The sequence below is a fragment of the Varanus komodoensis genome, unplaced genomic scaffold (assembly GCF_004798865.1).
Source record: "Varanus komodoensis strain SLA01 unplaced genomic scaffold, ASM479886v1 scaffold13_3, whole genome shotgun sequence".
Taxonomy (NCBI): Eukaryota; Metazoa; Chordata; class Lepidosauria; order Squamata; family Varanidae; genus Varanus; species Varanus komodoensis.
Window position 1 is genome coordinate 4,005,538 of NW_025335409.1, and position 14,354 is coordinate 4,019,891.

Genomic DNA, 14,354 nt, shown 5'->3' on the forward strand with positions numbered 1-14,354 from the left:
TAGCATGTGAAATGAGTGCAATGGTGGGGTAGTTTGAACATTCTTTGGCATTGCCCTTCTTTGGGATCGGAATGCAAACTGACCTCTTCCAATCCTGCGGCCACTGTTGAATTTTCCAAATTTGCTGGCATATTGAGTGTAGCACTTTTACTGCATCGTCTTTTAAGATTCTGAATAGCTCAGCTGGAATACTGTCACCTCCACTAGCTTTGTTGTTGCTCAGACTTCCTAAGGCCCATTTGACTTCACATTCCAAGATGTCTGGCTCAAGGTCAGTGACCACCCCATTGTGATTATCAGGGACGTTAAGCTCTTTTTTGTATAGTTCTTCTGTGTACTCTTGCCACCTCTTCTTAATCTCTTCTGCCTCTGTTAGGTCCCTGCCATTTTGGTCCTTTATCATGCCCATCTTTTCATGAAACATTCCCTTCATATCTCCAATTTTCTTGAAGAGATCTCTGGTCCTCCCTATTCTATTGTTTTCTTCTATTTCTTTGCACTGTTCATTTAAGAAGCCATTCTTATCTCTTCTAGCTATTCTCTGGAATTCTGCATTCAATTGTTTGTATCTTTCTCTTTCTCCCTTGCCTTTCGCTTCCCTTCTTTCCTCAGCTATTTGTAAAGCTTCCTCAGACAGCCGTTTTGCTTTCTTGCATTTCTTTTTCTTTGGGATAGTTTTAGTTGCTACCTCTTGTACAATGTTGCAAACCTCCATCCATAGTTCTTTAGGCACTCTTTCTATCAGATCTAACTCCTTAAATCTATTTGTAATCTCTACTGTATATTCATCAGGGATATGTTTTAGGTCATACCTGAATGGCCTAGTGCTTTTCCCTACTTTCTTCAATTTAATCCTAAATTTTGCAATGAGAAGCTCATGATCTGAGCCACAGTCAGCTCCTGGTCTAATTTTCATTGACTGGATAGAGCTTCTCCATCTTTGGCTGCAGAGCACATAGGCAATCTTATTTCTGTGTTGACCGTCTGGTGATGTCCATGTGTAGAGTTGTCTCTTGGGTTGTTGGAAAAGAGTGTTTGCTATGACCATTGTATTCTCTTGACAAAATTCTACCAGCCTGTGCCTGCTTCATTTTGCACTCCAAGGGCAAACTTGCCTGTTATTCCAGTTATCTTTTGTCTTCCTACTTTAGCATTCCAATCCCCCATGATGATAAGGACATCATTTTTTGGTGTTTATTCTAGAAGGTGTTGTAGGCCTTCATAGAACCAGTCAACTTCAACCTCTTCAGCACCAGTGGTTGGGTGGACTATTGTGATGTTGAATGGTTTGCCTTGGATTTGAACTGAGATCATTCTGTCATTTTGGAGATTGTATCCCAGTACTGCTTTTCCTACTCTTTTATTGACTAGGAAGGCTACTCCATTTCTTCTGAGGGATTCTTGCCCGCAGTAGTATACCTGATGGTCATCTGAATAAAATTCACCCATTCCTGTCCATTTTAGTTCACTGATTCCTAAGATGTCAATGTTCAGTCTTGTCATCTCTTGTTTGACCACATCCAGCTTGCCTTGATTCATGGATCTTACATTCCAGGTTCCTATGGAGTATAGATCTTTGCAGCATCGGACTTTCCTTTCACCACCAGATACATCTGCAAGTGAGTGTCCTTTCGGCTTTGACCCAGTTGCTTCATTCTTTCTGGTGCTACTAGTACTAGCCCTCCACTCTTCCCCAGTAGCATATTGGACACCTTCCGACTTAAGGGGCTCGTCTTCTGGCGTCATGTCTTTTTGCCTTTTGGTACTGTCCATGGGGTTTTTATGGCAAAGATACTGGAGTGGGTTGCCATTTCCTTCTCCAGTGGATCACATTTTGTCAGAGCTCTCTGCTATGACCTGTCTTGGGTGGCCCTGCATGGCATAACTCATAGCTTCATTGAGCTACACAAGCTTCTTCACCATGACAAGGCAGTGATCCATGAAGGAGGAACTTTAGGTTAGGGTTAAGAAAATCTAGGTCCCGTATAGAGTAGATAAACCATGTGAGCAATCAACAAGACTGAGGTGAATACAGCAGTTGTCCATGTTGTCTGAATGTTTAGATATTATACCTTGGTGTTATGATTGGAGCTAAACTTTAGACTAGGGTTAGGAAAACCTGCGTCCTTGTGCATGTTTGAAAGACTAAACTTGGCTTCAGTTGGGCAAAAACAGCAAACAGTAGACAAAAAGACTCTGAGTACTGCCTTTCGCTGTGTTATCCCAATATATAGGGATTATATTTGGGTGTTAGGCTTGGAGCAATACTTTGGGCTAGGATTGAGGTTATGAAAACCTAAATGCTTGTGTATGTACCCCACTGCCACACAAAAAACAAACTCTCAACAAGAACACCCTGAGTGCTTCCTTCAGCACATTTTCTGAATGTGTAGGGGTCATACCCAGCTGTCACTTTTGAGATTAAATTTCAGCGGAGGATTAGGAAAATCTGTATCCCTGATCATATCCAGAGGATTGAAACTAGCCTTATCTGGGCAGAAAGCAATCAACCACCTGAGTGTGTTTTTTATTCATGTTGTCTGGATATTTAGGGATCAAATTTGGGTGGAAGGGCTTGGGTTTAGCTTCAAATTGAGATTAAGCTACTACAACAGGGATTCTGGCTTGTTTCAGCTTGATGGATTTCCTGCCCCTTCTGATCCTAAAACTAGAAGCAGGCAAAGTTGTAGGTTTTTGTTTCCACCCAGCCCCACAGACTTCCTTCTCTTCCTTCTCTCTTCACATTTTTTAAACTGCTAAGTGGGTTTGTGAAAATAAACACTAAAAAGCCATGTGGCTCTAGTATAATTTGTGCAGAATTGGATGATTTGCATTAGATCATGGTTTGTGCAAACTGTGAATAGTGCAAATTGGTTCATTTTGCAGAAATCATGCTTAAGACACATTTGAGCGGGTACTTAATTGTGCATATTTCATTCATCTTTACAAAAAAGGAGAAAATTGTGGTCCATCCTAGAGATAGAAAACCCCACTTCTTAAGAAGACTTAATAGTTTCCCACATAGGCATTAAGTCTGAAAACCACTGGCAGGTTCATTTTTCATCATCAGTTTGTCTAACCTCTTCTGAAAGCTGAGTAAGGGCTAAAAACGGACATTACTTTAAATGTTATCTCACAGCCACATCCTCTTATCCAGATCAGAACTGTAGTATGAGGGATGCAGGACATTTAAGATATGGATCAGGGCCCTGGCCCCTAACGTAGAATAAAGAATGGTGAAAAGACATAGCTGCCCCTTACCATTTTAGCTACAGCTTTAAAACATTGCCTGCTTTGACCCTTCACCAGGACCATCAACATGTCTTCTGGCAGAGAATTCCATTCAGGAGTTATGCATTGTGTATATACGTACTTTCTCTTGTCTGCATTGAATATATGGCCAATCAGTTCCAGTGGGTGACTCCTCATACAAGTATTATTAGTAACATCTATAATCTTTGCTGCTTAAATTACTGCCATATGGTTGCAGCATCCTTATGATATTTTGCTCAGGAGCTGGGGTCGTATAATTCTAGCAGTGCCTGGTGATGTCTCCTAATGTTGCCTATATGCTTCAAGTTTTTATTGAAGCTGGAACTGATTGTCTAGCATTGTAGGCTGCATGTCGGATAACTTGATTCACAGTGGTATCATTGATTTGTTACAAATATATCACCTTCCTTAAGATCCTAACACCAATTTCTTATCCTTTTTAAAAATCAGCAGTTAGACTTACCGTCAATGCCTCCTCCTGGCATTTTCTTCCTCCATCTACAGCCAGTAAATTACTTTCAAAATGTCAGTTCACCAGTATTGTAATTTTTCACAACCATCTTTCAAAGCTGCCTGGTGTGTGTGCTTGTTGTTAAGTATCTATCAAACAGAGTTGTTTAGATTATATATTTTTACAGTGAAATCCAGCTTGTATGGAATATATTCAACACTTCATCACTGCTATCCTAAAGCAGTCACAAGGAGAAAAATGTTCATGCAGAACTATTAAAGCTGGGCTTATCCAACCTTTCTGCCTTTGCCCGCAACGACAGCAGTAGGATGCTAGAAATGAAATTTTACACATACACTTGAGTCAACACAGAGAGCACATAATGCTTCCAGTGGATGCCATGCACAACTCCTTTGCATAATTAAGCATCAATTAAAATGCCATTGAAATAATGCTATCCTGTTGTCTTTGCATTGATGTGAGCTCGGAACTACATCTGCCTAACACTATCAGCAGATAATTCTATAGTCCCTGTGTCGTTAAGGTTAATGTGCAACATGTTTTTTTTTACCATCTATGCCATGCATTAGCTTGTTAGAACATATGTTGAAAATGAAACCTGATTATAATAATGATGATGACAGTCACAAAGGAATGTGAAGCAAGATATTTGTGCAGGCGAGTGGGGGGACCCTGCCTCGAAGATGAAAGACTGGGTTTTAACTGTATTGTGCTTTGCAGTATCCTTGAACAGCATATCAAGAGTGCTTTCCTATGGCCTTGAATCCTAGAAGTTCATGTATCAAAATGGTTACTGGGGAGTAATTGTGAAACTAGAGGGTGTGTTCCAAAATAACGGGGCAGTTGCCTCCATCTGTCTGCTGTGGCAGCGGAGCACAACAGGAGTCTCTGAAGGATCCTATGCTAGATTGAACTTGGACTACTTTTGTTTATAGGAAAACATTTTTAGGGATAGGGATAAGAATTTAGAGGTTTTCCCTTACGTGGCTTCAAGCTCTGAATGGGAATGTGTACACTACAGGTACAAGCAAAATTCCTGACACTGAGAAAACTGAAAGCCAAACTGCATGTTAAGAAATGTCAAGTAGCAGAATATATCTGGAAAAGCATCACTTCATAAAGTAGGTGGGAAAATCCATTTTTGAATGTTCCTCCCTGATGTAAGCTCTCTCTGTATGGAAAAGGTAGTGTGTTACAAACAAGTGTTTGTAGCCTTCTTCCTGCAATTCCCATTCGTGGTGTACAAAATGGCTTGCAGTTTGTTTACACCCCATAACATCCAACGGAAGCAATTCATCCACCTGCAGTCTGAAATGATGCCATACCTGCTATGTTTATGTACTTCTTTGCAAATATTTCTAGGTAGTGTGCAATAACAATATAGATAGATGTTCTGACTAAAATCGTCAACTGTAAACAGAATCAGGGGCTATGAATTAGAAATCAAAAGGAGAGTGTTAATAAACATGTCAGAACAATAATTGCCAAGCTGAATGTAAAGGCTATCACTTTCCACCTTAATTTCAATGAAGATGTCATGAGCTTTATTTCTGGGGGCCATATTCCAGAGTGAATACTACCTCAGAAAAACCCATTTCCCTCCAGCTCACACAACCAAGAAGGCCTCTGACGTGGAGCACAGTGGTTTGGAGATATGTATGGGCAGATACATCCTTGTAAATTTCCTAGGTCTGAGTGTTTAGGGTTTTATAAGTTTATATGGAAACCTTGCCCCTAGTTGCAAGGTTGACAAGCCTTTCCACAAAGCCTTTCCACAAAGGTGCTATATATCCTGGCCTAGGTACATTGCGTAACAACCTCATCACTGTATTCTGCCATGGTTGAAGCTTCTTGATAATGCATAAGGGCATCCTTACATATAACACATCACAGTAGTCAACATATGAGGTTATCACTGCATAGACTACCACAATTAGCTATCCCTGATCATTGCAAATCAGATGTTCATTTGTTTCTATAGCTGCTGTATTCTATGTTAGTAATCAGGTTGCTTGGGCACTATGATAGCAACATTATACTTTTAGCCATAAATAGAGAGGCTATGAAAGTACAGATAGGCAGAAGTGCATAAAGATCAAGCATGTTGAAATGCTATCTTGGTAGTTTTCCTAATTCATCAGCTTCTCTACCTGGATTTGGAAGTGTAGTTTGTTCTGGATGACATTAAGGCAGGATGGGCAACTGATTTTAGGTGACATATATGGCTTCTCTACCCTGGGATCATTCCCTGATATCATCCGGTCAGCTGGCCGATGTGCTGGTTGAAGTTGATGCTTCAATTAAGGATTCAGTTTTAGTGTTTGCAGGCTTTCCCCAGGAATGGAGTGAACCAATAATGTGAAGACACCCAAACTGAGATACCAGCTGGATGAGTATCCTATCAATTGGGGAGAATCTGGGGTAGGGGAAATGTTTAGCATAATATTAACCCTTAGCATAATATTAACTCTTCTAATTGGGGTGGCAAGTGGCATGCTAAGGGAAATATCTCTAGTTACCTCAGCTCAGTAACAGCGAATAAGAATGGGGCATCCCATTAGCACAGTACTTACCTTGGAAAATTGGGAGCACTTGATCATCCAAATGCTTAACCTGTATTGTGAATGCGATGCTACTGTTAGGATAGATTGTGGAGAAACACAATGAGAGCCAGTGTGGTGTGGTGGTCACAATGCTGAACTGAGGACATGGGAGATCCAGGTTTGAGTCCCCACTTGGCCATTAAGCTCACTGAGTGACTTTGGGCCATTCACTCACTCTCTGCCTAACCAACCTCACAGGTTCAAGGATAAAATGGGGCCATGTAAGTTGCCTTGGGTTCCTTGCAAGAGATAAAAAGTGGGGTATAAATGCAATGTAATAATAGTATTAATAATAGTTCCCTATAGGCAAAGCTGTCAGAGAAGGGTATATTTTATCTCCCTAGTGATTCAATCTGTATGCAGAATGCATAAGAAGGAGAACTGGATTAGAATCAGAGAAAGGGGTGCATATCAGTACAAAATATACCAATAATCAAAGGCATATTACTGCCAGAAAGCAACAATGAACTGAAACCACTCCTGACAAAACTGAAAGGAGAAAGTACAAAGGTAGCACTGTAGAGGAATATTAAGAAAACAATATTTTTTCTTAATATAATGACTACAAAAGGATTCCACAAATTTACTGTGGAAGCAATTGACATTGCAAAACATTTTGCATAACTTGTTTACTTTTTGCATAGCTTGGCTCAGTCTTCCATTCAAATAAAGACTGTAGCCAAGAAATTCAAAGGCTGAGACTTGCAAAGGCAGCCTTGAAGGAACACAATCCGATCATTAAGTGTAAGGATGTTTCATAGGAGACCAAGGCCAAGATCATCCACACTATTGTGTTCTCAATCATTATGTATGGGTGTAAAAGCTGGACAGAGAGGAAAGCTGACAGGAAGAAAATTGATTCAGTTGAAACATGATGCTGGAGGAGAGGTTTGTGAATACCCTGGAGTGACAAAAAGACAAACAAGTAGGTCCTGGATCAAATCAAGGCAGAACTTTTCCTAGAAGCAAAAAATGGCAAAAACTGAAGTTGTTGTACTTTAGACATGTCACATGAAGGTAAGACTCACTGAGGAAAATAACCATGGATAACTTCATAAAGGAAGCCACAACCTTGAGTTCGGAAGAACTGAGCAGAGTGGTGAAAGGAAGAACATTTTGCAGGTCATTCATCGATAGGGTCAGAGATGACTTGATGGCATATAGCAACCGCAACAAGAGTTAAGGTGTTTTTCCTTTCCTTATCTTCCCTTACATTCCTCTCAGACAAGCGTACATCAGCTTTCTACCTTAGCACAATAAAATGTTAGTAGATTAATTAATTAATGATGTCCTAAGCCACTTCAGAATGGAGTGAAATATACAGTATTATTATCTAGCAAAAGGGGGAAAAAACAGCATATTTTCAAGTTCACAGAAATCCTTTGTACCTTAGATAAGAACATGATGGAGTCTAAAGTATAAGCACTCTGATAGTATACTACATGCATTGATAAAATCATATTTTTTTTACCTTTTCAAGCATTCAGAAACTATCAATGTAAAATAAAGAGTGCCATTAGAAAAAAAGAAAAACATCTGCAAACCAAATCACCACATGCAATTTTAAAGTCTTGTCATTCCCCTCATATGTACTGAAAACATCCTGAAAAATAGAACACTGTCTTAGATCAAGTAAAAATAAATTCATTCCTGCTATTCTGCAACAGCTATTATCAATCAAAATACCCATTTTGTAGTCTAAAGATAAGCTTCTAGGTATATTGGAGTTTTCTCCATTGGTAATAAAATTGTTTCAGGATGTAATGGATATTTGAATCCCACATCCCATTTTCAACTTCAGATATAATGTGGGAAAATATCTTATTGGGTTCCATGTAATGTATCCTTTAAAAGATCAGAAAACATGTCATTTTGTTTAGACGGCATAAAATGATAGCAGTCTATTTGCCATAAACCTTATCAAGTGGAGAGTTAATTCTGAATTATGACAATTAAAGCTAAACTGCAAACAAATATTGTGGCTCTGAAACAGATACAAACTGGCCTACATTTACATGTTTTGAGTCTCTTAGGAAAAATCTCCAGAGATCTTGTCTGATTTGTCTGACTGGTTTGCTGATTCAATGATCCTGATCATTTTCTAGATGGGATGGGGTAGAGATTGGGGGAAAACAAAACAAAATATTTGTTACTTTTGCTTCACATTTCCTGTCTGGTGCCCTATAACAGGAGTGAAGGAGCTGAAATTCATGACTAGAGAGCTGGCTGACTGGAACTGATAGGAATTGGAGTTCAATATTATCTGGAAGGTCACCAATCCCCCTCCCATCATGTGTATGGTATATATCATCTACATCTATCTAGGCTGTCTCAAAAATCCTCCCACATTTTTGTTGACCATTCTGATTCAGAACAGGATAGAAATTCAAGGAGAACATTCATTAGTTTGGTCCAGGTTTCTTATGCTTACCGGAAGGTACCCAAGTTGTGTGCAAGAGTGAGCTGTCTTCTATTGTACGATCATCTCTCCAGCAGCCTATAGGCTCCTTAGCATCTCATGTTTCAGTTAAAGTCCATGGAAAAACGTCATGGGCAATTTCCAACAGGGCTTTTTTGAATCAGGAAGCACAGGCTGCCTGAGAGAAGGCAGATCAATGGAGAGATGTGTAATGGAAAGAAAACACACATAGCACCCTTGACTGCCTCATTGTGATTAAGTCAGCTCAGAAATGTCACAAGAATACATGATAACATACCCTGATTGTGATGGAGAAGAATGGGAGCCTCTTTCATGGGGGAAGGAAACATTCAGGAAACTGGAGGACAGATTTGGGCACAATGTCAGCTCCATCTCTTCCTTGGACCCACACACAACACTGCTTTCCCCACACACCTGAATTCTGGTGAACACATAACAGAGTCTGGCCTGTCACTACAATGGGTGCTATTTGTATTCAAGACTACTTTTGGCTAAATGCAAGATCATCCCGGAAATGAATGTGATAACGCGCTGATAATGAAGTCAGACAAGGGGACAGGAGAGATTTCTCTTATTCTCTTTACAAAAATTGCATGCCTGGGTCATTTGGTTGGGATTCCACAGGACCCTGCAGGCAGAATGGGTACAAAAGCTCCACCTGCCCAAGCTCCTCAACAACTGGTGTATGCAGGCACACCACCTCTGGTAACGGAGGCTTCACATAGTCAGCAAGGCTAGTAGCCACTGATAGCCTCCTCCCTCATGAATCTGTCCAATCCCCTTTTAAAGTCATCCAATTGGCAGCCATCAGCATTTCCCATGGCAGGAAATTCCATAACTGTGCGCTGTGTGAAGTGGTACATTCTTCTTTCCACTCATCAACTTCATGGCATGACTTCGGATTTGAGTGTTATGGGAAAGGGAGAAAAGAAATGTCTCCTTCTCCCCTTTCTCCACACCATGCATTATTTTGAACACCTCTATCATGTATCCCGTTACTTGCCTTGTTTCTAAGCTAAACAATGCCAGTTGTTGCAGCCAGTTCGCATAGGGGAGAAGTTTTCATTGTTCTTCTATGTACTTTTTTTTCCAGGTCAATAATGTTCTTGTTCAGGTAAGGTAAGCAGAACTGAACACAATGTTCTAAGTGTGGTCATACCAAAGATTTGTGTAAGTGTAATAAGATCTTGGCATTTTCATGATGAAGGTAATGTTAGGAGAAAAGGGGAAAGATCCTATGCAAAATCAAACATGAGAGATTTGTCCACCCCTAGGAAGTGAGTTATGGTATCAAGCCAAGCAGGCCACATAGATAGCTTGAATGCAAGCAGAATGATCCTGACATCCCTAGATAAGTGGAGAATAAGTTAGCTCTGTTTCCAATTCTTCTATTCTATGAGTCTCTGTGTTGTACTTCTCTCTTCTCCCTGGGGCCATTTCTGCTGATACTGAAGCTTTGAAGGAGACAGAGAACCTCTACTCTAGGCCTTCACAATTATGATTAATAAAGTTAAATGCAGGTCAACATTCATCCTTGTTTTTGTAATTCCAGCAAAAAGAGCCATGATGGGTCACCACAAGTGTCTAGCTGTGGAGAAATGCCATGCAGATAATTATTGTTCTCCAATATTTATTCTGTGTGGGCTCTGATAGGATATAATGTATGTGAGTAGGTCTGAGGCCTGGTTCTGTTACTATCAAAAACCTATATAGATGTTGCTTAGGGGAACTGAGGTAATTTTAATATTTCTACATGGGGTTTGGATAAGGTAATTCATATTGGCTGGGGATTCTAGCAATGTGGGAAGGAGCATATTGGAAAAGACTGTCTACCTCTTGACAGGAAAAGCATCTATCTATGGGAATATGAGCAGGAAAATGTCTGCTAGTTTGTGGTGATGTTATAGAAGTACTAAAAATATTGAGGAGAAAGTCAATAGCTAAACCTGGCATATTAAGCTATTCATTCACTGTGAGATGACCATACATGGCTGGTAAAGATCTGGAGCAGGGAGCAGGTGGCTGTGTTTAAGCCAAGAAATTGCCCTAAATTCTTGCCAGAAAAAAGTCACACGAACAAGCATAGCCCTATATAAAATGTCTAAGCACCGAGAAATGCAACAGAACCAGCTCTGGGCCTCAAAGGAAGACAGTCCTCCTTTGACATGGTTGTGGCATGATTGTGTCATTTGGGACATTTGGTCAATAAAAAAATAATCTCTGGAGTCCTTAAGAGGTGTCAGAAAGCAGTCTTTGAAAAAAGCCAAAGTATTAGTATACCTTTATGTGCAAAATATCTCTTTAAGAAATTAACCTGCATAATGATTCATCTTATTTCTATTGTTGGTTCCCCTCTCTTGCCTAAATCTCCTGTACCAGTCTATTGGGGAGTTTTTAACACATTCTGAGAGAATTGCTGGTAGCAGAAAATTGCTGGGAAATCTTGTGCCATCACGGCAGAGTGCTCCTTAGACCCTGAAATATAAGCATTTGATCCCTATATGAAACCCCATGGGCAAAGGAGCAGTTTCCCCATAGGAGTGGCAACAATTTGAGAGAAACTCCCATATGAATGGACTGGGTTTAGCTGGGTCACAGTTCTGCAGGCTTTTTTGTTGTTTGCTTTTTATTATGAGATTGGAACAAAAGAAAAACAAAACATAAGTAAAGATCTGTGCAGGGCTGCAGTGTGCCTTTTAGCTTCTCCCACTGAAATTGAGGAAAAATAAAAAGATTGCATATTTGCCAAAGCATCACAGATTAAGAGATATGCATGTAGTGCATTGGGCAGAACAATAGGTTTCCTAGAAAATCAGTGGCATTAATCCTGCTTTTCCTGTAAAGTCCCTTGGTGAGTTAGATCTGTCCTTGGTTAGATTTGTTGACATTGCTGAAGCAAATGTGATCTTGTGTTGGGTCTAGGGATGGGAAAGATTTTAGTTTCAGTTTAATCAGAGTTTACTAAAATCTTTAGTAAATTTATAAAAATCTTCCTATTTAGGACACAAGTAATTTGTAAAAATGATGGCACTTTAATTAATAAATCCCCCTGCATTTCCATTTTCTACACGGGATTGATTGAATCCTTTTGGTAGCTTACACAATGCTGGATTTTACAAATTTCCAAACTATCAGAGTATCTAGTGGGACTGAATTGCAGGATACCTGAGAACATCCATCTCGGGCTGCCTTTTAACCCTGACTGCTCTTTAGAAGGCCAAATACTGAAGATGAAACTAAAATAATTTGGCCACCTAATGAGAAGGAACGACTCACTGGAGAAGCGTCTAATGCTGGGAACAATTGACGGCAAAAGAAGAAGGGGACAGCAGAGGATGAAGTGGCTAGATGGAGTCACTGAAGCAGTTGGCGTGAGTCTAAGTGGACTCCGGGGCGGGGGGGAGGGTGGAGGACAGGAAGGCCTGGAGGAATGTTGTCCATGGGGTCATGATGGGTCAGGCACAACTTCATGACTAACATAACATAATCTGCAAAATGATACTTATATGAATGCTTTATTTATTTAAATAAATATTCTGTGGGTATTTAAGCCCATCTAATATTTTTGTTTTCCTTGTTTGTTTTAAATTGCTTTTTAAGGATTCACTCTTCACTTTGCCAGATAGCTACTAAGAAAATTAATAGCTACTAGAGCAAATTTCCCCTTTGCCTTCCCATCTTCCTCCTCTTCCTATCTTGTAGAAGAGTTGATAGGTTTTGAGAATGCACACAGGGCAGGCTAGTGCAGTCTACATAAGGTAATTTATTAATTTATTTAGAAAATTTCTAGGCCCCCCCATTCGCCGAAGCCTCGGGGCAGCTTACAGATAAATAAATTAAAATACATAAATAACAATATAAAATACAAATAACTGTATAAAATAGGTTGCCCTGGCCAAAAAACTTTAAAATAAAAATAACATTAACAATTAAAATGACGCTGTACTGCTTAGTAAATCATTGAAGATCATGCCACCATTGCTTATGGAGAACCCACACCTGCTGTTCACAGTTACGTGTTCATATACGTAGCTCTGAAGCCAGTCGTACTGCCAGATGCCGTCATGGCAATTCACATAGAATGGCACAATTCTGCTGAGAAAACAATGTGTTTTGGCAGCCTTTCTACCACACAGGCATCATTTCTCTTTTTAAGGCTGTCACTGTCTTGAAAAAATCCCTTCTGGGGAATTTCATTGGTCTGGTCTGGTCTTTGCTGATGTTGTTGTTGTTGTTGTTGTTGTTGTTGTTGTTGTTTAGGAACTCTTAACTAGATTCAACTCCTTTTAGGTAGGCTTCTTCCAGTTTGTTAATTAGCATATGTTCAGTCACATAGCTTGTTAGCAGGGTTTCCTGTGCTAACTAATTAATCATGTTCATTTTCCAGAAAACCTATTCCCTTTCTGACTTAATTTTCAACTTAATAAACCTAGCTTTACAACACCAGTGTGCATGAGTTGTTATTATTGTTAATAATAGGACCAATAATAATAATAATTTATATAGTGCCATCATCAGTCCGGCTTCAGACCCGGGTACAGTACTGAATCTGCCTTGGTCGCCCTGTACGATGACCTGTGCAGGGAGAAGGACAGGGGGAGTACATCCCTGTTGGTTCTTCTGGACCTCTCAGCGGCTTTCGATACCATCGACCATGGTATCCTTCTGGATAGACTTGCGGGATTGGGGGTTGGAGGCACTGCTCTGCAGTGGTTCCGCTCCTATCTCAACGGTCGATTCCAGAAGGTAGTGCTGGGGGACCATGTCTCTACGTCATGGCAGCTATGCCATGGGGTACCACAGGGCTCCATTCTATCCCCTCTGCTATTTAACATCTATATGAAACCGCTGGGAGAGGTCATCAGGAGGTGTGGGCTGCGGAATCATCAATACGCTGATGATACCCAGCTTTACCTCTCGTTTTCCACTAATCCAGGTGAGGCAGTGGCTGTGCTGAACCGGTGCTTGGCCGAGGTAAGGGAATGGATGAGGGCAAATAAACTGAAACTCAACCCAGACAAGACGGAGGTCCTGTTGGTTGGCGGATCGGGTTTCGGAGAGGGTGGATTTGACCTGGTCCTGAATGGTGCAACACTCCCTCTTAGGGATAAGGTCCGCAGCTTAGGAGTACTCCTCGACCCAGAGCTTTCTTTGGAAGCTCAGGTGACAGCGGTGGCGAGGAGCGCCTTCCTTCAGCTTCGGCTGATTAATCAGCTGCGCCCCTACCTGGAGTACAACTGCCTGGCGACGGTGACACACGCGCTGGTGACTTCCCGCCTAGACTTCTGTAACGTGCTTTACGTGGGGCTTCCCCTGAAGACAGTCCGAACACTTCAACTGGTGCAAAATAGAGCTGCCAGGTTGCTGACGGGGACGGGGCATTATGCTCACATGACTCCAGTCCTCCGTCAGCTTCACTGGCTTCCCATTGAAGCCCGGGCCCAATTCAAGGTGTTGATTATGACCTATAAAGCCCTAAACGGCTTGGGTCCTGGCTACCTGAACGAGCGCTTACGTCCGTATATGCCCGACCGCCCTTTGAGATCTGCGGGAGAGTCCCTTCTCC